This window comes from Bos taurus, chromosome 6, assembly GCF_002263795.3.
Source record: "Bos taurus isolate L1 Dominette 01449 registration number 42190680 breed Hereford chromosome 6, ARS-UCD2.0, whole genome shotgun sequence".
Lineage (NCBI taxonomy): Eukaryota > Metazoa > Chordata > Mammalia > Artiodactyla > Bovidae > Bos > Bos taurus.
In genome coordinates, this window is record NC_037333.1 from 84780281 (window position 1) to 84804568 (window position 24288).

At 38.0% G+C, this 24288-nt stretch overlaps 1 pseudogene; it reads right to left on the bottom strand.

Moving 5' to 3' along the window:
• LOC530356 (UDP-glucuronosyltransferase 2C1-like) overlaps positions 1-24288 on the bottom strand; it is a 39520-nt pseudogene extending 15232 nt beyond the window's left edge.

Genomic DNA, 24288 nt, shown 5'->3' on the forward strand with positions numbered 1-24288 from the left:
AGAACTGACTCACTGCAAAAAACCTGATGCTGGAGCAGATTGAAGGGAAAATGAGAAGGGGGCAGCAGAGGATGAGATGGTTAGACAGCATCGCACTTCACACTCTAGGAGACAGTGGAGAATGGAGGAGCTTGTCATGCTGTAGTCAATGGGTCACAGCATCAGACACAACTTAGTGACTGAACAACATCAACAACAATTCTAATAGGTGTGAGGTGGGATTTTGATTTGCATTTCATGATGCTTAGTAACATCAATCCCCTTTTCAAGTACCTGTTGACCTGTCTTCTTTGGGCAAATATGTATTCAGTAACTCCATTCATTTAAAAAAAAAAATTGCTCTTGAGTAATATGTGTTACTTATATCTTTTGTATATCAGTCTATATCAGATGTGTAATTTTCAAAATATTCTCCAATTTTGTACATTGACCTTCATTTTGTAAATCATTTACTTTTCTGTGTAGAAGCTTTTGAGCTTGATAAAGCCCCACCTTTTGTTTTGCATTGGTTCCTTGTATTGTTGGTATCATATCCCAACATTTCTTGCCAATACCCTTGTCAAGAAACTTTTCCTCCAGTTTTATAATAAGACATTTATGGCTTCAGGTCTTATCTTCAAGTCTGTAGTCCATTTCTAGTCAAGTTTTGTAAGTAATGCAATGCGGTGGTTTAGTCTCTAAGTCGTGTCTGTCTCTTGTGACATCATGGACAGTATCCAACCAGGCTCCTCTGTAGACGGGATTCTCCAGGAAAGAATACTGGAGTGGGTTGCTAATTCCTTCTCCAGGAGTTCTTCCTGACCCCAGAATTGAACCTTGGTCTCCTGCATTGAAAACAGATCTTTACCAACTGAGCTATGAGGGAAGTAATGTAATATAAGGGTCCAAGTTTTATTCTCCTGCATATGATTATTTAGTTTCCCTAGTACTACTTATTGAAGAGATAACACTTTTCCTATTGAGTTATTCTTCACTTTTTCTCAAATATTATTCAACTTTATATATAAGGGTTTGTATCAGGGCTCTCAATCCTGTCCATTGGTCTATTTTTATGACAATATCATCTTTTTAAAATTGCTATAACTTTGTAGTATAGTTTTAAATAACAAGTTGGATGTCTCCAATGTCATTATTTCTTGGGACTGCTTTGGTTGTTTGAGATCTCTTGTGACTTTACACAAATTTAGAATTTGTTTTTCAATTTCTATGCCCCCAGAAGGACTTAGATATTGGTCATTCAATCCATTCTTCTTTCTCTGCCAAGGAACTCTTTCTAGCTGAAAGTTCTCTCTTGGTGATGAGTAATGCTGGCTTGGGGATGATGCTGGTAAAATAAAGCTGCCATCATTCTGGTCTTGTGTGATTTATCTCAGATTTTTTGTTCTACTGTGTTGCTAAAATTTCTTACATGGCCTTTAGGACACTCCCAGAGATAATTTTGCTCATGGATAGTGTCCAGTTTTTATTCTCTGTCAGGAAATGAGGAGGCTGGGATCTTCCTCCTACTTATAAATTAGCAGAAGTAAATTTCTAAACTGGTAATGTTTATAACTACGCAGATTGTGACTGCAGCCATGAAGTTAAGACACTTGTTCCTTGGAAGAAAAGCTATGACCAACCTAGACAGCAATTAAAAAGCAGAGACATCACTTTGTCAACAAAGGTCCGTCTAGTCAAGGCTATGGTTTTTCCAGTGGTCATGTATGGATGTGAGAGTTGGATTATAAAGAAAGATGAGCACTGAGGAATTGATGTTTTTAACTGTGGTGTTTGAGAAGACTCTTGAGAGTCCCTTGGAATGCAAAGAAATCCAACCAATCCATTCTAAAGGAAATCAGTCCTGAATATTCATTGGAAAGACTGATGGTGAAGCTGAAACTCCAATACTTTGGTCACCTGATGCGGAGAACTGACTCATTGGAAAAGATCCTGATGCTGGGAAAAATTGAAGGTTGAGGAGAAGGGGACAATAGAGGATGGCATCACTGACTCAGTGGACATGAGTTTGAACAAGCTCCGAGAGTTGATGTTGGACAGGGAAGCCTGGTGTGCTGCAGTCCATGGGTCACAAAGAGTCAAACATGACTGAGCGACTGAACTGAACTGAACTGACATGAGGAAAGCTGAGTGGTTTTTCAGTTTTATTTTTATGATTTTATTGTATTCCCTAAATTCTTTATAGTGGCAATATCTGGAATTTTTTAAAAAATAATAAGTACCATTGTTAATTTAAAAATTCATATATTTTTAACAATATATCATTTTCTTTAAATAAATGTAGTAATTCTTTGAGATTATAATTTATCACCAAGTAGTGGTAGGTGACAATATACCTTCACAAAATTTAGGAAGTATAAAATAATCTTATTTGATATTAGGTGTGCTCTAAATTATGCAAAATTTATCAATTCAAAATTATATAAAGCTGATTATTCCTTCAAAAGCAAATGATTCTTAGAAAAGAATATATTCTCTACTCACAAAGGGTTGTTAATAACTGCTTTCAATGCATTAAGCAGATCTGCACTTGTCATTCTTTGCAAGTCTACTGCAACAGCTGTGCCTTTGGCTTTCATATGAGCAACATTATCATGCTGGTCACCAAACATAGGAATTCCAACTATAGGGACCCCGTGGTAAATAGCTTCATAGATTCCATTGGTTCCACAGTGAGTGATAAAAGCTCTGGTTTTGGGATGACCTAAAAATTAAAAATAAATAAATATTATTCTAAGTTGTAAGAGTGTCAGAAACAGAAAATCATGACACCTGCATAAGCCAAATTCTATTAGGTAACATCTTCTATGTAATTCTGTGCCATGAGAACACATATATATTCTTATAGGCTCTGAAGAAAGCAGCAATTAATTACTCCAGGCTAAGGTCCCATCACTTCATGGGAAATAGATGGGGAAACAGTGGAAATAGTGTCAGACAATTTTTTTGGGCTCCAAAATCACTCCAGATGGTGATTGCAGCCATGAAATTAAAAGATGCTTACTCCTTGGAAGGAAAGTTATGACCAACCTAGATAGCATATTCAAAAGCTGAGACATTACTTTGCCAACAAAGCTCCATCTAGTCAAGGCTATGGTTTTTCCAGTGGTCATGTATGGATGGGAGAGTTGGACTGTGAGGAAAGCTGAGCACCGAAGAATTGATGCTTTTGAACTGTGGTGTTGGAGAAGACTTTTGAGAGTCCCTTGGACTGCAAGGCGATCCAACCAGTCCATTCTAAAGGAGCTCGGTCCTGGATGTTCTATGGAAGAAATGATGCTAAAGCTGAAACTCCAGTATTTTGGCCACCTCATGTGAAGAGTTGACTCATTGGAAAAGACTCTGATGCTGGGAGGGATTTGGGGCAGGAGGAGAATGGGACAACAGAGGATGAGATGTTTGGATGGCATCACCGACTTGATGGACATGAGTTTGAGTGTACTCCAGGAGTTGGTGATGGACAGGGAGGCCTGGAGTGCTGCAATTCATGGGGTTGCAAAGAGTTGGACATGACTGAGCTACTGAACTGAACTGAACTGAAGTATAATTAGTGATTCCAGCAATTAAGTCATTCCACAGACAACTAAGAAGTTTCCTGCAGATATGGTAGAGAACACTTGTCATTTGACAAGTTGTTGCAGGAAAAATATAATAATAAAAAAGAAAGGAGGGACTGAAGAAATTAATATTTTTGTTGATGGGAAAGGGGAGGTGAGATGTTCAGGGTTTCAATATGAGAATGTTGACATAACAAGCTAGAAAGATAGGCTACATTAGTTCATGGTGTACTCTGTTTAAGAAAATAGGATTTGCACTTGACTTTATACTAACATGCAGCCTTTATTATACATGAAATATAGGTGAAATGGTTGCCAGATTTTTTTTCCATAGAGAAGAGAGGTGTGAGAAAATTGGTGAAGAAAATCAGGAGTGTGTTGCAGTATTCTATACAAAAGTTAATGAAAGCCTGATCTAAAGCTACTTTCTCTGACCTTGATCCTGAGGAGGCAGAGATTATATCATAAATGAGAGAGCCATAAATTTGATATTTATGTTAGATTTTGATAAAGATCCTTGACCAAGGTTTAGTCAGGTTCCTCTGAACTCTTCTCAACTAGAATTTGATTTTGTGGCTCCACTATCTCTGCATTGCCCAATTTTAGCAAGCATTCTACTAGGTTAGTTGAACTCTGTACTTTTCCATCCAATGAACTTCCACTATGTTCTTTTGTGATAAATTCCCCATTTTTCTTTCTGCATCCAAATTGTTTCCAGTCTCTCTGTTTTACTGTAAAAGTCCATTGCACTAATAACTATACTTATGGTGATGGTCTTGAGTAAATGTGCTTTACAGTCTTTAACATGTGTCATGAATAATCCTTTCTTTCAAAACTCCTGAAGCAATGTGAAGATTTATTAAAGTTTTTTTTTTCTTATTTTAAATACAAATTTGTTGAAATCTGTTATTGAATAATCATTTAGATTATACCTCATTCAGCTCTGTTTATCTTTCTTCTCTTTGGTCTTACCAAGAAGATCATTCTGTGGAATCCATTTATATAGCCGGGTATTGGCTCCTAGTGTTTCTGGTTTCTTTCCTGTGTATCTCCACAGAACCTATTAAGATAAATGTCTTTATTAGAAGGTTTTAGAATCACATCCTGGCAGAAGAAGTTAACCTACCCTGATGACTCAGATGGTAAAGAATCTTCCCACAGGACTGGAGACAGGGGTTTGATCCCTGGATCAGGGAGATCCCCTGAAGAAGGAAATGGCAATCCACTTTAGTATACTTGCCTGGAATACTCCATGGATGGAGAAACCTGGCAGGCTATAGTCCATGGGGTTGAGAAGAGTCAGACACGACTGAGTGACTTCACTTCAATCAAATTTGATGCCTCCAGGTAATGCACAAGCAAACTGAGTCCCTAAGTGATTAGGTAATGAATGTTTTTAAACCATAAACACCACAGCCATGTTTTCAAAGGCTTGGAATGATCCTAGTTAATAGCCTTTCATCTTCGGGTTAATTCTAACAATCCAATGAAGAAAAATGATAAAGATGTAGATGAAGAATGACAATCTGAATCTGAAAGAACTACATACTGGTGTTACTAGGCCACTCTGGTAAAGGGGCTTTTTGAAACAATGTTTTCAGAGGCAAGTGGAGGGATGTTATTTACCTCTTTTGAACTATTTTTTACGTACTTACCATTAATGTAGACTCATATAGTAAAATATTCATAATCATATTTATCATTTTAAAGTATTCTAAGTCTAGAGTTTGGTTGCATTAAAAACATACACAAGGTGTAACCATCATTTATGGCATGGCATCCAGTCACACAGTCATGTCCGACTCTTTGTGACCCCATGGACTGCAGCCTACCAGACTCCTCTGTCCATGGGGAGTCTCTAGGTAAGATTACTGGAATGAGTTGCCATGCCCTCCTCCAGGGGATCTTCCTGACCCATTGGAGTTGGTGATGGACAGGGAGGCTTAGTGTGCTGCAGTCCATGGAGCCACAAAGAGTTGGACATGACTGAGTGACTGAACTGAACTGAGAAAAAACATGTCACTCAGTTGAAACCTAGAATGGTATCAATAAAAAATTATAGTTTGCTGGAACATTGTAAAGTATACTCCTAAATCTTTTACTGTATTGTAAGTTTTAAATGTTGAAGAATCACTATTTAGGATTTCATTTAGGATTACTTTTAGGATTCATTATTTAGCATTATTAAAAGAATAATTATTTAGGATTATTTTTAGAATCTCAGCTCTTATTCCCAGGTTCAATTACGACAATGCTCAAAATCAGTAATTACTAGAAAATATAGTCCCAAGACATTCTGAGAATCAAACCTATTATTTTGAATATCTTTTCCTTTATTCTCTGTCATGTTATTTGCAACTTGTTTATATGCTTCAGATTTAAAGAAATGTAAGAATAGCAAAAAGTGTTACATTACATGGATGCCTTAAAACCTAATGCACAAAGCTGACTGATGGTTTAACAGTAGCAAATGATTAATTTTCATTTATTATTTAAAATACTGCAATAGAATTTCCTTAATAATGCCAGGTTTAAAGCAAGATAGCAATCAAATATCCCCTTTTATCATTTACACACTTTCATTAGAGCTCACTTGATACTAATAATATGAATGCCCTTTCCTACATTTTACAAGTATACTTTTATTATGAATTTCATGGATTTTAAAACAGCTGTCCCTGAAAAAAAATATTATCTGACCTTCTGTGGAATCTGGGCAAGGGCTGACGCAATCATATTAGACTTTTCTTCTGAGAGATTTTTGATCATTGACCCTAGAGTAAACACCACGACTCCATCTTCTCCAGAGCTTTGAACAAACTCTTCGAGCTCCTATGAAGAAAACAGCCTTTGTAATATGAAAGCTTACAGTTATAATTGATGTCACATTCTTCCCAATGTGTCTGAATTATTAGAACAATTCTGTACTTTCATATGTTAATGATTTCAGTGTATAATAAATGGCAAATTAAAAATTATTGTTACTAAAGGCTCATTTAGTAAAGCATATTTGAGGTATGAGTGTGTCTTTGTGCATGTGTGTTTGTGTTTACAAATTATTGACTGCCTGTTATCTTTTGCCATTTGCTGAGCTCTTTACATGTATCATTTAATTTAGATATATGGTGGTTTTATGAGATATGTATACATTTTCAGATGGGAAATCTATCTCCGTAAGGTTAAGTAATTTGTTCAAGTCTACACAGCAGTAGCTGGCAGAGAAAATTTCTACCTTTAGTTAAATAGCTCTGGTGCTGCAATTTTTATTTAGCCTTAGATGCTAATAAGGTTGTTTTCATTTTTTCTGCTGAATTATGGTCAGTACAATGACACAATTTTGGTATATTTACTTTTCTCTGTTTTCTAAACTTCTATTTTCTTTTACTTTGATTAGATTTGTTTTTTTTTATATAAGCTTCCATATATACAGGTAGGAATGAGGTAGCCATGTAACTCCTGACCAGACAAGTAATGCAGAAATACCTATAAAGCATACTCTGAGGATTATAGGAATATAGTAGTAGAAATATATAGCTTTGAATTGAAAATAAAAACAACCTATATAATCATACTGAAATAAATCTTTCCATCCTCTGTTTAAATAGTAGCAAAACTAAGCCAATTAAGTACAACAACAACAAAAAAAAAAAGTGTGTGAGGCGTGAAATGGAAAGACAGGGAAGATATTTATATTAAGGGACTTCTCACATGTTTATGGAGAAGGAAATGGCAACCAATTCCAATAATCTTGCCTGGAAAATCCCATAAACAGAAAAGTCTGTCAGATTGCAGTATATGAGGTCGCAAAGTGTCAGACAACACTGAAGTGACTTAGCACTCACACACATGGTTATGGAGGATGTCAAGTTTAATCTGCAGAACAGTACATTAGGCTGGAGACTCAAAAAGCCACTGCTGTAGTTCAAGTTTGAAGGCTGCTTACTGGCATAATTCAGTCTTTTGTTCTAGTTACATCTTCAACTAATCGAATGAGGCTTACCCACATAATGGAGAGTAATTTGTTTAACCAAGGTCCACATCTTTAAAAGTTGATTTCATCTAAAAATAGCCTCTTAATAAGTTCTAGAAAAATGTTTGTCTAAATACCTGGGTACCTGGCCAGGCAAGTTGACACTTAAAGTTAACCATTACACCATGTTGGGAGATGATTTGACTTGAGATATAATGATATCTTTATGTTCAATTATAGCATAGTATTTGTAAGATACTAGGAAATATTTTTTAATTTATATAAAACACATTTTCATGAATAGTTAATGGACTTTGAACAAGAAAAGAAAATATTGAGGACTACTTCATTAGATAATAATACATAATCCAAAATAAAGGCTACTCACCTTCTTACTGTAGTGTATAGTCTAAGAAAATAATGACCATTAAATTCTATGTCTGTTTTCTCTGTTTGGGGATCAAATACTTTAACAATAAACCAGAAACCATTTTAAGAGATAAATACTCATAACTGGGTCAGGAAGATCCCCTGGAGAAGGGAATGGCAATTCCATTCCAGTATTCTTGCCTTGAAAATTCCGTGAACAGAAGACTCTGGCAGGCTATAGTCCATGGGGTCTCAAAGAGTCAGATATGACTGAGTGACTAACACTTCACACTTCATTCATGTAGGACAATAATAAGCACATTTAATTACCTTAGGTAGGGGCTTTGCAGGCTTGCAGTGCAGTCCTCCGACAAATTCAGTATTAGGTAAGTAAGGTTGAGGAAATTCAAAATCCCAGTAACTTCGAAACAACCACATGTCAGCTTTCCCCATAATCTCACATAGTGTTGTAGGTTTTCCTGAATAAAAATGAAGGATAAGAGAGGGAAAGGAATCTGATATGTTAAATGAGAGATATATCTTCACCTAATTTTCTAAGTAAATTCTTAAAGACCAATACGCAGCCTGTGCAACCCAGGTTAAATCAATTGGCCTTTTCCCCTGAAGAGTACACATAGTCAGATTATGAATAAAGAAGCACGGATTTGGGCTTCCCTTGTGATTCAGCTAGTAAAGAATCCGCCTGAAATGCCAGAGACCTGGGTTCGATCCCTGGGTTGTGAACATCCCCTTGAGAAGGAAAAAGCTACCCATTCCAGTATTCTGGCCTGGAGCATCCCATGGACTTGCATAGTCCAAGGGGTCACAAAGAATCCCACATGACTGAGCGACTTTCACTTTCAAACACAGATTTAAGTATGGAGCGAAGCCAAAAGCCTGTTGCTCTCTCTCTCTGTCAATGGAGTCTTTCATCTTGATCTAAGCCTGAGCCCACTCAGGTGCTCCTATAAGTACAAGAAACTTAGGTAGCGATTCTCAGCCTTCTGTGGTAGAGTTGCACCTTCTTCTCTGGAATTCCAGTTTATCTCATCCTCATTGCTCCAAAAGCCTCTGATTATGTTGAAAAACAACTTGCGTTTTACCCATCTTTTTTTCTATTATTTTCAAGTGTGTTATCACAACTAATTGCATCCTGAATACTTTTAAAACAATTCTTAAAATGATTGTCTCCTTTGCTATAGGAAATGAAATTTCTTATTTTATAAGATTTTATCCTCTTGGTGAAAATATTGCATTGCATAATAATCTGGTGATGAAATAATTTCTATTTTATAGTGAATCTTACCCAGAGTTTTGGTGTCCTTTTGAAATATATGCTCCATGTCACTGAGAGGAGGAAACCATAGCCATCTGGTTTCTCACTACATGGCTTTTTGAATATTTTCCATGATGTTCTAAGTGCACTAAAGTTTTGACTAGAAAATATAAGGGATTTTGAACTCCTAGGAAGATGTATCTGCATAACAGATCAAGGCAAATCTCAGTAAATGAGGGGTTTTATTCTGGTAATGGCAATATCCACTTTCATACTCAGCACATATCTTTAGGAAAATGTGCATAGGTTTTACTTTGTCATTTATTTTTTAATTTACTCTGAACTTTTGAGATAATATACTTTGAAGTTAATTGTTAACTGTTATATGTCTGTCTGGTAGAAAATACCATCTCCCAAATCATGATTCTATTGCTCTATAGGGCATTTTTTTTTTTTGATCATTGTTTTGTCTAGCCTACTACTCTTATCCTAAAATTCCTTTGTCTCTTGAAAGTTTTATAAAGAGTTTCACAAGTTTTTGAAATGAAGGCTCTTTCTTGGTTATTTTCTCATCAATTATTTGAACATAACTATGACATGTTTTAATAAATAATTTTATAAATTACTTTTAATGTATATTTATACATAATTTATATTCATGCATATATTTATTATATGTTTATATATTTTATAATATGTATAAATGTATATTAATATAATATATTTATAATTTTATAGATAAAAGTTGTTAATTATGCATTATATTTTTAAAATTTGAAAAACATGCTTGTAATATATAATATAATGAAAATTTTAAATTCTGAATAGCCAAATTATATCTATAACTTATAGAATTTTAACATTGATGAGGATAAAAAAAAATGTGTTTCTTCTATTTACCAAGTATTTACTCTTCGTCTCAGATTATTGGTATACTCCACCAAAGGATATTCTAAACTGCTAAGAATTATGGAAGAATCAGGGACAGAGTAATATTCTTATCACTGGAAAAGATGTTCCTAAACTGAGTGTCAGACTTCTGGGATCAGAAGTAAACAAACAGCTTCAATCCAATTGTAGATCATTCAAGGCTTAATCCATGACTCAGAAAATGTCGCTTTGATGACATTTTAAGTTATCTTTACTCAGTGTTGCCTTTTGTAGCTTGAACTCTCAATATGGATGTGTGATAGTTTCTCCCCACATTTTATAGGGCCATTTCTAGAGATATAAGCACCTGTCCATCACAAAATGCCCAGAAGAAGTTTCAGTGCAACATATTGACCTTGATTAAGTCATATGCCTTTTTGAACATATTACATATTGCTAGAAAGCAGAGTTCTTTAGATGCACTCATGTTGTTTGTGAGTTGTTGAGTAATTTCTCAGAGGAAATATTGAATAGACTTATGGTCACTTCCTTTTTTCCAGTGACGTGAAAGTTGTTCAGTCGTGTGCAACTCTTAGTGATCCCATGGACTATACAGTCCATGTAAATCTCCAGGCCAAAATACTGGAGTGGGTAGCCTTTCCCTTCTCCAGAGGATCTTCCCAACCCAGGGATCGAACCCAAGTCTCCCACATTTTAGCCAGATTCTTTACCAGACAAGCCATAAGGGAAGCCCAAGAATACTGGAGTGGGTAGCTTATCCCTTCTCCAGCAGATCTTCTCGACCCAGGAATTGAACTGGGATCTCCTACACTGCAGATGAATTCTTGACCAAATGAGCTATACATTTCAATCCTATATCTTTTTTATGTTTTTAGGAATAAACAAAATTTTTAGTAATGATAGGATAGTAGAGATAAATCTGTTAAAACTAGTAACAAGGAAAATAATAAAAATTCATATTAAAATGAAAAAGTTCCAAATAGACAAATCAATCCTGAGAAAGAAAAACAAAGATGTAGGCATCACACACTCTGATTTTAAGAAATATTATAAAGCTATATTAATCAAAATAATACATGCAGGTTTAAAAACAGTCACATGTTCCATTAGAACAGAAGCAAAAGCCCAAAGATAAGCTCATGCATATGTGGTCAAAAAATATTTCATAAGAAAGCCAAAAATACTCAATGAAAGAAGATAGTCTCTTAAATAATTATTACTAAAAAAAAAAAAAAAAGGATAGTCACATAGAAAAGAATAAAACTAAACTCTGATCTTACGCCACTACAAAATTATATTAAAATGGATAAGAGGCTTAAATATAAGACTTAAAACCATAAAATTACTCAAAGAAAACAAAGGGAAATAATTCTTGACATTCACAGTGGCAGTGAATTTAGATATGATACCTAAAGTATAAGTGGGCTTCCCTGGTGGCTCAGCTGGTAAAGAATCTGGCTACCATGTGGGAGAACTGGGTTAGGAAGATACTCTGGAGAAGGGAAAGGCTACCCACTCCAATATTGTGGCTTGGAGAATTCATGGACTGTATCTTGATATTAACATGGTGAAGTAGAAGGATGTGCGCTCATCTTCTGTGTGAACTCCAAAATTGCAACTAGCTGCTAAACAACCATCGACCAGGAGAAGGTTGGATTCCCCCTAAAAAGATACCCCAGGTCCAAGAGCAAAGGAGAAGCCCCAACAAGATAGTAGGAGGGGGGAAATTGCAGTTAGAATCAAACGCCATAGTCGCCAGAGATGCTTGGAGGGCTCAAACAAAATCTGCACACCAAGACCCAGAGATCCCAATGAAACTGAGACAGAACTGCCCTTGATTGTTTGATTGTCTCCTGAAGAGGTACGGGTCAACAGTGGCCTGCCGCAGTGACAGGGGCTATGACTGCAGCAGACTTGTGTCATGAACCATGTGGCATAAGCCCTCTTGGAGGAAGTCGCCATTAGCCCCACCATAGAGTTGGTGAGCAGATGAGAACCCCCCAGGGAATATGACTTTGAAGGCTAGTGGGGCATCATTATAGAACTTTCTGTAATGTTCTTCCACAGGATTGGAGAACCAGACACTTGGAAAGCACAAAAAACAATCTTGCACACACCAGCAGCCAGGAGAAATGAGCAGTGTCCCCACAAGAGACTGAGTCAGACTTGCCTATGAGTGTTGAAGAGTCTCCAGTGGAGGCATGGGTTTGACGACCAGTAATGTTGAGGATTTTGGCCACCTGATACGAAGAGCTGACTCATTTGAAAAGACCCTGATGCTAGGGAAGATTACAGGTGAGAGGAGAAGGGGACGGCAGAGGATGAGATGGTTGGATTGCATCACTGATGCAGTGGACATGAGTTTGAGTAACTCCAGGACTTGGTGATGGACAGGGAGGCCTGGCATGCTGCAGGCCATGGGGTGGCAAAGAGTCTGACATGACTGAGTGACTGAACTGACTGACTGACAATGCTGAGGAAGATGAATTTGAATGGTTCTATGAAGACCTACAAAACCTTCTAGAACTAACACCCAAAAAAGATGTTCTTTTCATTATAGGGGACTGGAATGCAAAAGTAGGAGGTAAAGAAATACCTGGAGTATCAGGCAAGTTTGGCGTTGGAGTACAGAATGAAGCAGGGCAAAGGCTAATAGAGTTCTGCCAAGAGAATGCACTGTTCATAGCAAACACCCTCTTCCAACAACACAAGAAAAGACTCTACACATGCATAACACCAGATGGTCAAAACCAAAATCAGATTATTATATTCTCTGCAGTGAAAGATGGAGAAGCTCTATACAGTCAGCAAAAACAAGACTGGGAGCTGACTGTGACTAAGATTATGAATTCCTTATGGCCAAATTCAGATAAATTGAAGAAAGTAGGGAAAGCCACTAGACCATTCAGGTATGACCTAAAACAAATCCCTTACTATACAGTGGAAGTGAGAAATAGATTCAAGGGATTAAATATGATAGACAGAGTGCCTGATGAACTATGCTTGGAGATTCCTGACATTGTACAGGAGACAGGGATCAAGACCATCACCAAGAAAAGAAATGCAAAAGAGCAAAATGGTAGTCTGAGGAGGCCTTACAAATAGCTGTGAACAGAAGAGAAGCAAAAAAAAAAAAAAAAAAAAAGGAGAAAAAGAAAGAGATATCCATTTGAATGCAGAGTTCCAAAGAATAACCAGTAGAGATAAGAAAGACTTCCTCAGGGATCAGTGAAAAGAAATAGAGGAAAACAAAATAACGGGAAAGACTAGAGATCTTTTCAAGAAAATTAGAGATACTAAGGGAACATTTCATGTAAAGATGGGCTCGATATAGACAAAAACTGGTATGAACCTAATAGAAGAAGAAAATATTAAGAGGAGGCAAGAATATACAGAAGAAGTATACAAAAAAGATCTTCATGACCCAGATAATCATGATGGTATGATCACTTATCTAGAGCCAGATAATCTGGAATGTGAAGTCAAGTGGGCCTTAGGAAGCATCACTATGAACAAAGCTAGTGGATGTGATGGAATTCCAGTTGAGCTATTTCAAATCCTGAAAGATGATGCTGTGAAAGTGCTGCCCTCAATATGCCAGCAAATTTGGAAAACTCAGCAGTGGCCACAGGACTGGAAAGACCAGTTCTCATTCCAATCCCAAAGAAAGGCAAAGACAAAGAATGCTTAAACTACCACACAATTGCATTCATCTCACATTCTAGCAAAGTAATGCTCAAAATTCTCAAAGCCAGGCTTCAATAGTAAATGAACCATGAACTTCAAGATTTTCAAGCTGGTTTTAGAAAAGGCAGAGGAACCAGAGATCAAATTGCCAACATTCCTTGGATCATCGAAAAAGCAAGAGAGTTCCAGAAAAACACCTATTTATGCTTTATTGACTATGTCAAAGCCTTTAATTGTGTGGATCATAACAAACTGTGGAATATTCTTAAACAGATGGGAATAGCAGATCACCTGACCTGCCTGTTGAGAAATATGTATGCAGATCAGGAAGCAGCAGTTAGAACTGGACATGGAACAACAGACTGGTTCCAAATAGGAAAAGGAGTATGTCAAAGATGTATGTGTCTAACTGCTTACTTAACTTATATGCAGAGTACATCATTAGAAATGCTGGACTGAATGAAGCACAAGCTGGAATCAAGATTGACAGGAGAAATATCAATAACCTCAGATATGCAGATGACACCACCCTTATGGCAGAAAATGAAGAAGAACTAAAAAGCCTCTTGATGAAAGTGAAAGAGGAGAGTGAAAACGTTGGCTTAAAGCTCAACATTCAGATAACTAACATCATGACATCTGGTCCCATCACTTAATCGCAAATAGATAGGGAAACAGTGGAAACAGTGAGAGATTTAATTTTTGGGGCTCCAAAATCATTGCATATGGTGATTGCAGCCTTGAAATTAAAAGCCACTTGCTCCTTGGAAGAAAAGTTATGACCAACCTGCTGCTGCTGCTGCTGCTAAGTCGCTTCAGTCTTGTCCGACTCTGTGCGACCCCATGGACTGCAGACTACTAGGCTTCTCCGTCCATGGGATTCTCCAGGCAAGCACACTGGAGTGGGTTGCCACTTCCTTCTCCAATGCATGAAAGTGGAAAGTGAAAGTGAAGTCGCTCAGTCGTGTCTGACTCTTAGCGACCCCATGGACCGCAGCCTACCAGGCTCCTCGATCCATGGGATTTTCCAGGCAACAGCACTGGAGTGGGGTGCCATTGCCTTCTCCAATGACCAACCTAAACAGCATATTAAAAAGCAGAGATGTTTCTTTGCCAAAAAAATGCCCATCTAGTCAAGGTTATGGTTTTTTCCAGGAGTCATGCATGGATGTGAGAGTTGTACTATAAAGAAAGTTGAGTGCTAAAGAATTGATAAATTTGAACTGTGGTGTTAGAGAAGGCTCTTGAGAATCCCTTGGACTGCAAGGAGATCCAACCAGTCCACCCTAAAGGAAATCAATCACAAATATTCATTGGAAGGACTGATGCTGAAGCTGAAACTCCAATACTTTGGTCACATGATGTGAAAACTGGTTCATTTGAAAAGACCCTGATGCTGGGAAAGATTGAAGGCAGGAAGAGAAAAAGATGACAGAGGATGAGATGGCTGGATGGCATCACTGACTCAATGGACATGAGTTTGAGTAAACTCCAGGAGGTTGAATGAACAGGAAGTCATGGCATGCTGCAGTCCATGGGGTTGCAAAGAGTCAGACATGACTGAGCCACTGAACTGAAGTAAACTGAACTGAAACAACGGGGAGGTAACACAGCCCCATCCATCAGGAGAAAATTGGATTAAAGATTGACTGAGCATGGCCCTACCCATTAGAATAAAACCCAGTGTCCCCCACAATTAGGCTCTCCCATCAGTTCAGTTCAGTTCAGTCCCTCAGTCGTGCCCAATTCTTTGCGATCCCATGAACCACAGCATGCCAGGCCTCCCTGTCCATCATCAACTCGTGGAGTCCACCCAAACCCATGTCCATTGAGTGGGTGACGCCATCCAACCATCAATTTGAGATTGATGCAATCTCAAAAATGACAGAATGATCTCTGTTCGTTTCCAAGGCAAACCATTCAATATGGTAATCCAAGACTCTCCCATCAGGAAGCTTCATAAGCCTCTTATTCTTATTCATCAGAGGGCAGGCAGAATGAAAACCATCATTATACAAAACTAATAAAAGTGATCACATGGACCACAGCCTCATCTAACTCAGTGAAATTGTGAGCCATTACATTTAGGGCTGCAAAGATGGAGAGGTCATGATGGAAAGTTCTAACAAAATGCAGTCCACTGAAGAAGAGAATGGCAAACCACATCAATATTCTTTCCTTGAGAATGCCACGAGTAATATGAAAAGGCAAAAAGATATGACACTGAAAGATGAATACCTCAGGCCGGTAGGTGCCCAACATGCTACTGGAGAAGAGTGGAGAAATAACTCCAGAAAGAATAAAGTGATGGACCAAAAGCAAAAACAATGCCAGGTGTAAATGTGACTGGTGATCGAAGTAAGTCTGATGCTGTAAAGAACAATATTGCACCAGCTCAGTTCAGTTCAGTCGGTCAGTCATGTCTGACTCTTTGTGACTCCATGGACTTCAGCACACCAGGCTTCCCTGTCCATCACCAACTCACGGAGATACTCAAACTCATGTCCATTGAATCAGTGATGCCACCCAACCATCTTATCCTCTGTCATCCCCTTCTCCTCCTGCCTTCAATCTTTCCCAACATCAGGGTCTTTTCAAATGAGCCAGTTTTTCACATCATGTAAACAAACTATTGGAGTTTCAGCTTGAGCATCAGTCCTTCCAACGAATATTCAGGACTGATTTCCTTTAAGATGGACTGGTTGGATCTCCGTGTAGTCCAAGGGACTCTCGAGAGTCTTCTCCAACACCACAGTTCAAAAGCATCAATTCTTCGTGCTCAGATTTCTTTATAGTCCAATTCTCACATCCATACATTACTACTGGAAAACCCATAGTTTTGACTAGATGGGCCTTTGTCGGTAAAGCAATGTCTCTGCATTTTAATAAGCTGTCTAGGTTGGTCATAATTTATCTTCCAAGGAGCAAGTGTTCTTTTAATTTCATGGCTGCAGTCACCAGCCTGCAGTGATTTTGAACCCCCCCAAATTAAAGTCTGTCACTGTTTCCATTGTTTTCCTATCTATTTGCCATAAAGTGATGGAATTGGATGCCATGATCTTAGTTTACTGAATGTTCAGTTTTAAACAAACTTTTTCACTCTCCTCTACTACTACATCTACTTCTGCTTTATTGACTACCTCAAAGCCCTTGACTGTGTGGATTACAAAATAATGGAAAAATTCTTCAAGAGATGGGACTATCAGACCAATGTACTTGCCTCCTGAGAAATCCATGTGCAGATCAAGAAACAACAGTTAGAACTGGATATGGGACAACAGACTTGTTCCAAATAGGGAAAAGAGTATGTCAAAGTTGTATATTGTCACACTGCTTATTTAACTTATATGAAGAGTACATATTGAAAAATGCCAGGATGGATGAAGCACAAGCTGGAATGAAGATGGCAGGGACATATATCAATAACCTCAGATGTGCAGATGACACCACCATCCTGGCAGAAAGCCAACAGTAGCTGAGGATCCTCTTGATGAAAATGAATGAGGAGAGTAAAAAAGTTGTCTTAAAACTCAATATTCAAAAAATGAGGATCATAGCATCTGGTCCCATGACTTAATGACAAATTGATGGTGAAACAATGGAAACACTGAGAGACTTTATTTTGGGGAGCTCCTAAATCACTGTAGATCATGGATGCAGCCATGAAGTTAAAAGATGCTTGCTCATTGGAAAAAAAGCTATGAACAACCTAGACAGCATATTAAATTCCAGAGACATTAATTTTCTGATAAAGGGCCATCTAATCAAAGCTATGGTTTTTCCAGTAGTCATGTATGAATGGATTTGGACTGTAAAGAAAACTGAGCACTGAAGAATGGATGCTTTTGAACTGTGCTGTTGGAACAAACTCTTGAGGGTACCTTGGATTGCAAGGAGATCAAACCCATCATTCCTAAAAGAAATCAGTCCTGAATATTCATTGGAAGAAGTGATGCTGAAGCTGAAGCTCCAATACATTGGCCACCTGATGCAAAGAACTGACTCACTGGAAATGAACCTGATGCTGGGCAAGACTGAAGGCAGGAGAAGAAGTGGATGATAGAGGATGAGATGGTTGGATGGCATCACTGACCCTATGGACAGTGAGTTTGTGTAGGCTAAGGGAGTTGGTGATGTACAGGGAAGCCTGGAATGCTGCTATCCATGGGGTTTCAAGGAATAAGACATGGTTGAGCTACTGAACTGAACTGAAAGTATAAGTAACAATATAAAAAAATGAACTAGGTGAACTTCTTTCAACTAGCGGCTGCTGCACACTGCACAGTAAGAGAAATGATCAACAAACAAGAAGGCAGCCTATAAAAATAGAAAAAATATTTGCAAACTCTATGTCTGCAATGTGGTTATTGTTCTTGTTCAGTCACTCATTCATGTTCTACATTTCGTGGCACCATGGACTACAGCAATCCAGGCTTTCCTATCCTTCATCATCTCCTGGAGCCTGCTCAAACTCATGTCCACTGAGACGGTAGTCCCATCCAAACAGCTGGTCCTCTGTCATTCCCATTTCCTCCTGCCTTAAATCTTGCCCAGCATCAGGATCTTTTCTAGTAAGTCGGTTCTTCACATCAGGTGGCCAAAATATTGGAGCTTCAGCTTCAGCATCAGTCCTTCCAATGAATCTTAAGGATTGATTTCCTTTAGGATTGACTGGTTTGATCTCCTTGCAGTCTAAGGGAGTCTCAAGATGTTTCTCCAACACCACAGTTCAAAAGGATCAGTTCCTCCATGATCAGCCTTCTTTATGGTCCAACTGTTGCATCAATATAAAATTACTGGTCAAACCATAGCTTTGACTATATGGATCTTTGTTGCCTAAGTAATGTCTCTGCTTTTTAATATGCTGTCTAGGTTTGTCACAGCTTTTCTTCCAAAGTGAAAGGTCTTTTAATTTCATGGCTGCAATCATTATCTGCAGTGATTTTGGAGCCCAAGAAAATAAAGTCTCTCACTCTTTCCGTTGTTTTCCCCATCTTTTTTCATTGGTGATGGGACCGTATGCCATGATCTTCATTTTTTGAATGTTGTGTTAAACCAGTTTTTCACCTTCATCAAGTCTCTGTTGTTCCTCTTCACTTTCTACCATAAGGGTGGTGTCATTTGCATATCTGAGGCTATTGGTATTTCTCTTGGCAATCTAGATTCCAGCTTGTGCTTCATCCACCCTGGCATTTTTCATGATGTATTCTCCTTCATGAAAATAAGCCAGGGAGAGGATATACAGCCTTGATGTACTCCTTTCCCTATTTGGAACCAGTCTGTTGTTCCATTTCCAGTTCTTACTGTTCCTTTTGACCTCCATACAAGCTTTGCAGGAGTCAGGTAAGATAATCTGGTATTCCCATCTCTTGAAGAATTTTTCCATTATTTTGTAATCCACACAGTCAAAGTTTTTGACATTGCAATAAAGTGGTACTAGATATTTTTCTGGAGCTCTCAATTTTTCTACGATCCAGCAGATGTTGACGATTTGATCTCTGGTTCTTTGCCCTTTTCTAAATCCAGCTTGAACATCCACAGTGTTGCAGCATGGCTTTGAGAATATTCAGCATTACTTTGCTAGCGTGTGAGATGAGTGCAATTGTGTGGTAGTTTGAGCTTTCTTTGGCATTGCCTTTCTTTGGGAATGGGATGAAAACTGATCTTTCTGAGTCCTGTTGCCAATGCTGATTTTTCCAAATTTGCTGGCATATTGAGTGCAGCACTTTCACAGCATCATCTTTTAGGATTTCAAATAGCTCAGCTGGAATTTCATCACCTCCACTAGCTTTGTTTGTAGTGATGCTTCCTAAGGCCCACTTAACTTCAGGCTCCAGGATGTCTGACTCTATGTGCATGACCACACCATCATGGTTATCTGGGTCATGAAGATGTTTTTTATACAGTTCTTCTGTGTATTCTTGCCACCTCTTCTTAATATCTTCTGCTTCTATTAGGTCCATACCATATCTGTCCTTTATTGTGCCCATCTTTGCATGAAAATTTCCCTTGGTATCTCTAATTTTCTTGAAGAGATCTCTAGTCTTTCCCATTGTATTGTCTTTCTCTATTTCTTTGCACTGATCACTTAGGAAGATTTTCTTATCTCTCCTTGCTATTCTTTGGAACTCTGCATTCAGATGAATATATCTTTCCTTTTCTCCTTTGCCTTTAGCTTCTCTTCTTTTGTCAGCTAATTGTAAGGATTCCTCAGACATTTTGCCTTTTGCATTTCTTTTTCTTGGAGATAGTCTTGATCACTGCCTCCTGTACAATGTTATGAACCTCCATCCTTAGTTCATCAGGAACTCTGTCTATCAGATCTCATTCTTTAAATCTATTTGTCGTTTCTACTGTATAATCACACTGGATTTGATTTAGGTCATACCTGAATGGTCCAGTGGATTTCTCTACTTTCTTTAATTAAAGTATGAATTGGGTAATAAGGAGTTCATGATCTGAGCCAGAATCAACTTCCTGTCTTGTTTTTGCTGACTGTATAGTTCTTCTCCATCTTCAACTCCAAGGAATATAATCAATCTGATTTCGGTGTTGACCATCTGGTGATGTCCACATCTAGAGACTTCTCTTGTGCTGTTGAAGAGGGTGTTTGCTATGACCATTGCCTTCTCTTGACAAAACTCTGTTAGCCTTTTCCCCGCTTCATTTTGTACTCCATAGTCAATTTGCCTGTTACTCCAGCTATCTCTTGACTTCCTGCTTTTGCCTTCCAGTCCCTTATGATGAAAAGGACATCAACAAACAAGATGGCAGACTAAAAGGTCATGTGCTCATCTTCTCCTGTGTGAACTCCAAAGTTGCAACTAGCTGCTGTACAACCACGGACAGAATGTTGGATTCCACAAAAAAAAAAAAAAAAAGATATCCCAATTCCAAGGGCAAAGGAGAAGCCTCAATAAGATGGTAGGAGGGGCAAAATTGTCTTTATAATCAAACCTCATACTCACCAGAGATGCTTGGAGGACTCAAACAAACTCTTGTGCACACCAAGACCCAGATGTCCCATAGAGACTGAGCGAGACCTACTTTTGATTGTTTGAGTATCTCCTGCAAAGGTATGGGTCAGCAGTGGCCTCCTGTGGGGACAGGGAATCTAACTGCAGCAGGTCTGGATTATCCAATGAGAGGCCTGAGCCTCATGGTGGAGGTCGTCATTAGCCCCACCATAGAGCCGCTGAGCAGATGACCCACAAACTGCAGAACAATTATACTCAAGATTTTCCCACACTGTTAAGAAAGTTCAGATTTTCTTAGAACAGATTTTCCAATCTGGGAATCTGGCAATGTAACTGAGAACCCACAGGGAATTTGACTTTGGAGGCCAGTGGGAGACCGAGCCAGACTTGCCTTTGAGTGTCCAAGAGTCTCTGGTGGAGGCATGGGTTGAAAGTTTGGCCTCAGGCCAAACAACAGGGAAGGAACCTAGCCCCGCTCATCAGCAGAAAATTGGATTAAAGATTCACTGAGCATGGCCCTGCCCATCAGAACAAAACCGGTTCCCCCACAACAGGCTCTCCCATCAGAAAACTTGCATAAGCCTCTTATCTTTTTCATCAGACGGCAGACAGAATGAAAACCACAATGAAAAACACAGAAAACTAACCAAACTGATCACATGGACCACAGCCTTGTCTAACTCAGTGAAACTGTGAGCCATGTCGTGTAGGGCCACCCAAGATGAGTGGGTCACAGCAGAAAGTTCTGGCAAAATCTGGTACACTGGAGAAGACAATGCCAAATCACTTCAGTATTCTTGCCTTGAGAACCCCACGAACAGTATGAAAAGGCAAAAAGATATGACACTGAAAGATGAAATCCCTAGGACGGTAGATGCCCAATATGCTACTGGAGAAGAGTGGAGAAATAACTCCAGATACAATGAAGAGATGGAGCGAAAGCAAAAATAATGTCCAGGTTTAGATGTAACTGGTGACAGAAGTAAAGTCTGATGCTGTAAGAGAATATTGCATAGGAACCTGGAATGTTCAGCCCACAAGTCAACATAAATTGGAAGTGATCAAAAAGGAGATAGCAAGAGTGAACATAGGCATTTTAGGAATCAGTGAACTAAAATGAACTGGAGTGGGTGAATTTAATTCAGATGACCACTGTATCTACTACCATGGGCAAGAATAACTTAGAAGAAATGGGAGTGTTCCTCATAGTCAAGAAAAGTGTGTGAAATGCAGTACTTGGGTCCAATCTCAAAAATAACAAAAGTAGAAATTAAGAGTTTTCAAATAAATACCATTTGTATTTATGTGTAGCGATGGATATTATCTAGAGTTATTTGGTGATTATTTCACAATAGGTGCAAATATCTAATCATTTTGTTGTATACCTGTGTTGAAACAAAATTATTTTAAGTCTGGAGAAGCAAAATTTTGCATGAAAATTTTTCTACCAGTTGAGCCACTGCCCAGCACTCCCTGTTTTAGTGTGCAATGTGCTTCTGCATTATACATTAACTAGATCCCCTCAGAAGACACAGGGAAGTTTACTGTACAGAAAAACTAATTTCCTCCTGGCACCAGCAACCTAACTCATTAAAAGCTAACATTCTTTCCTTAATCTTTTAAGGGGTCACAGTGACCCACCACTCACTTTTTAGGACTACATAAACTGGCAATATAATGTTCTGATGTATAACTCTTTCATGTATAACCCCTTCCCTCAAAAACTTATATGACAGTTCTTTAACTTCTAATGGGCAGAGCATTCCTCAGAGCTTCCTGACAGATTTTCTCCAGGGTTATAATCCTCAGATTGGCTCAAATGAAATCTTCCATACTATTCTAGGTTGACTATTGACTAATTTTTTGTCACAATCTGAAACTAATACAGTGTTGCATGTTAATAATACCTCAAAAAAAAATCTAACTAAATAATATACGAAAGGTACTGTTTTCTCAAAGATAAGTTACCTCTTATGCAAAACTTCCTTATCATAATCACATAAACATAATAAAAAATAAATTAGTCAAAAGCAAAATAGAAGAGGTACATGGGCTTGCTAAAATAGAGAAAAAATTTGTGCTCAGGGTCAAAAGTCACTAGTTGACCTCTAATGACCTCTAACCTTAAATAGAAGAAGAACAAAACACTAAAGTGAATTAAAAACTCTAGAAGCATGGTCCTATAGGAAAAAAAATCTTCTTTTGTTTTTACACTTTTGAAGACAAGAACAAATGAAACCAAACTACATTATTTATTTTCTAGTTTCATGCTCACCACATTGCAAACCTGGTCATCAATTAACTATTCTTTCATAGAATACAAATATAAAGCCTTAAGAAGAACAGGTTAATCAGAAAGGAATCAGGTTGTGAAAAAGGAGAAGCAGAACACAAGAGTAGTCCAAGGTTATGGAAATTAAGCACACTGTCAGATTTGGGTTTTCCAGACACTCCAAAAACTTAAGCTTAAATATAGAGAATATTCCTTTTTGGATATATACCAGGGTTCCCCTGGTGACTTTGATGGTAAAGAATCAACCTGCAATGCAGGAGACCTGGGTTCGATCTCTGGGTTGGGAAGATCCTCTAGAAGATGGAATGTTATCATTATTCAATCATATAACACAAAACAACAACAAAAACAATTAGAGTGTTATTAATTTTTACATTCAAAACAGTGTAGCCACCCTAAAATAGCATTTGTAAGTTTTCATACAGTTAGATAAATGTTTACATTATTTATAGAATATAAGAATATTTATTATATACATATTATTCTTACCTAAAACCTTGCTGTAATATTCATCCCATTCCGGAAATACATAATAGGACTATATCATGTCACTCACTGTATACAGTAACCAGTTCTCCAGCCTCTGTATAAAAGTCATCTTGTCTGTCAGTCTTGATGTGATACCAGGAACATATGAAGAAGGCATAGGAAGCCCAGCACACAGTCTTTCAATGACATTCACACAGAAAAACCGAAAAGTGAATATAAATGGAATATTCAGGAGTTCAGCCACCAATTCCCCACAAAAACTTAAAGGATCAGCAATACAGACATCAAACTTGGCTGCCTGTAGCCTGCTGAGTAACTCCTTGTTTGTGATAGCACTGTCACACACTCTTCTGTTTATTAATAAAAATTTTCTCTCTAAGTCTGCCAGTTTTATTTGCATTTCCCACCATGAGAGTTTTGGCAGTTCAAAAGTTTCTTCATAGAGAATGGTATTGAGCTCTTCTATCAAAGTTTCTTTAGTTACTGAAATATGGAGGATCTCCACATGATAGGGAATCTTGGTATGATCAATTGCAAGATTTTGTGAAGGTACCAGGACAGTTATCTCATGCCCACGAAGGTGAAGCTCTTCTAGAATAACTTGTAAATTAATCCAGTGACTAAAATCCGCAGGCCATACAAGAACTTTGCCCGTCCTCCCGGAGTCAAGGAAACATAGATGCAGCATGAAAAGGATGCAGAAGCCTTTCACAGTCTTCATGGTTAACTCTTGCTTGAATTAAATCTTAAACCAAATGCATGAAACTCACAATCCAAAGATC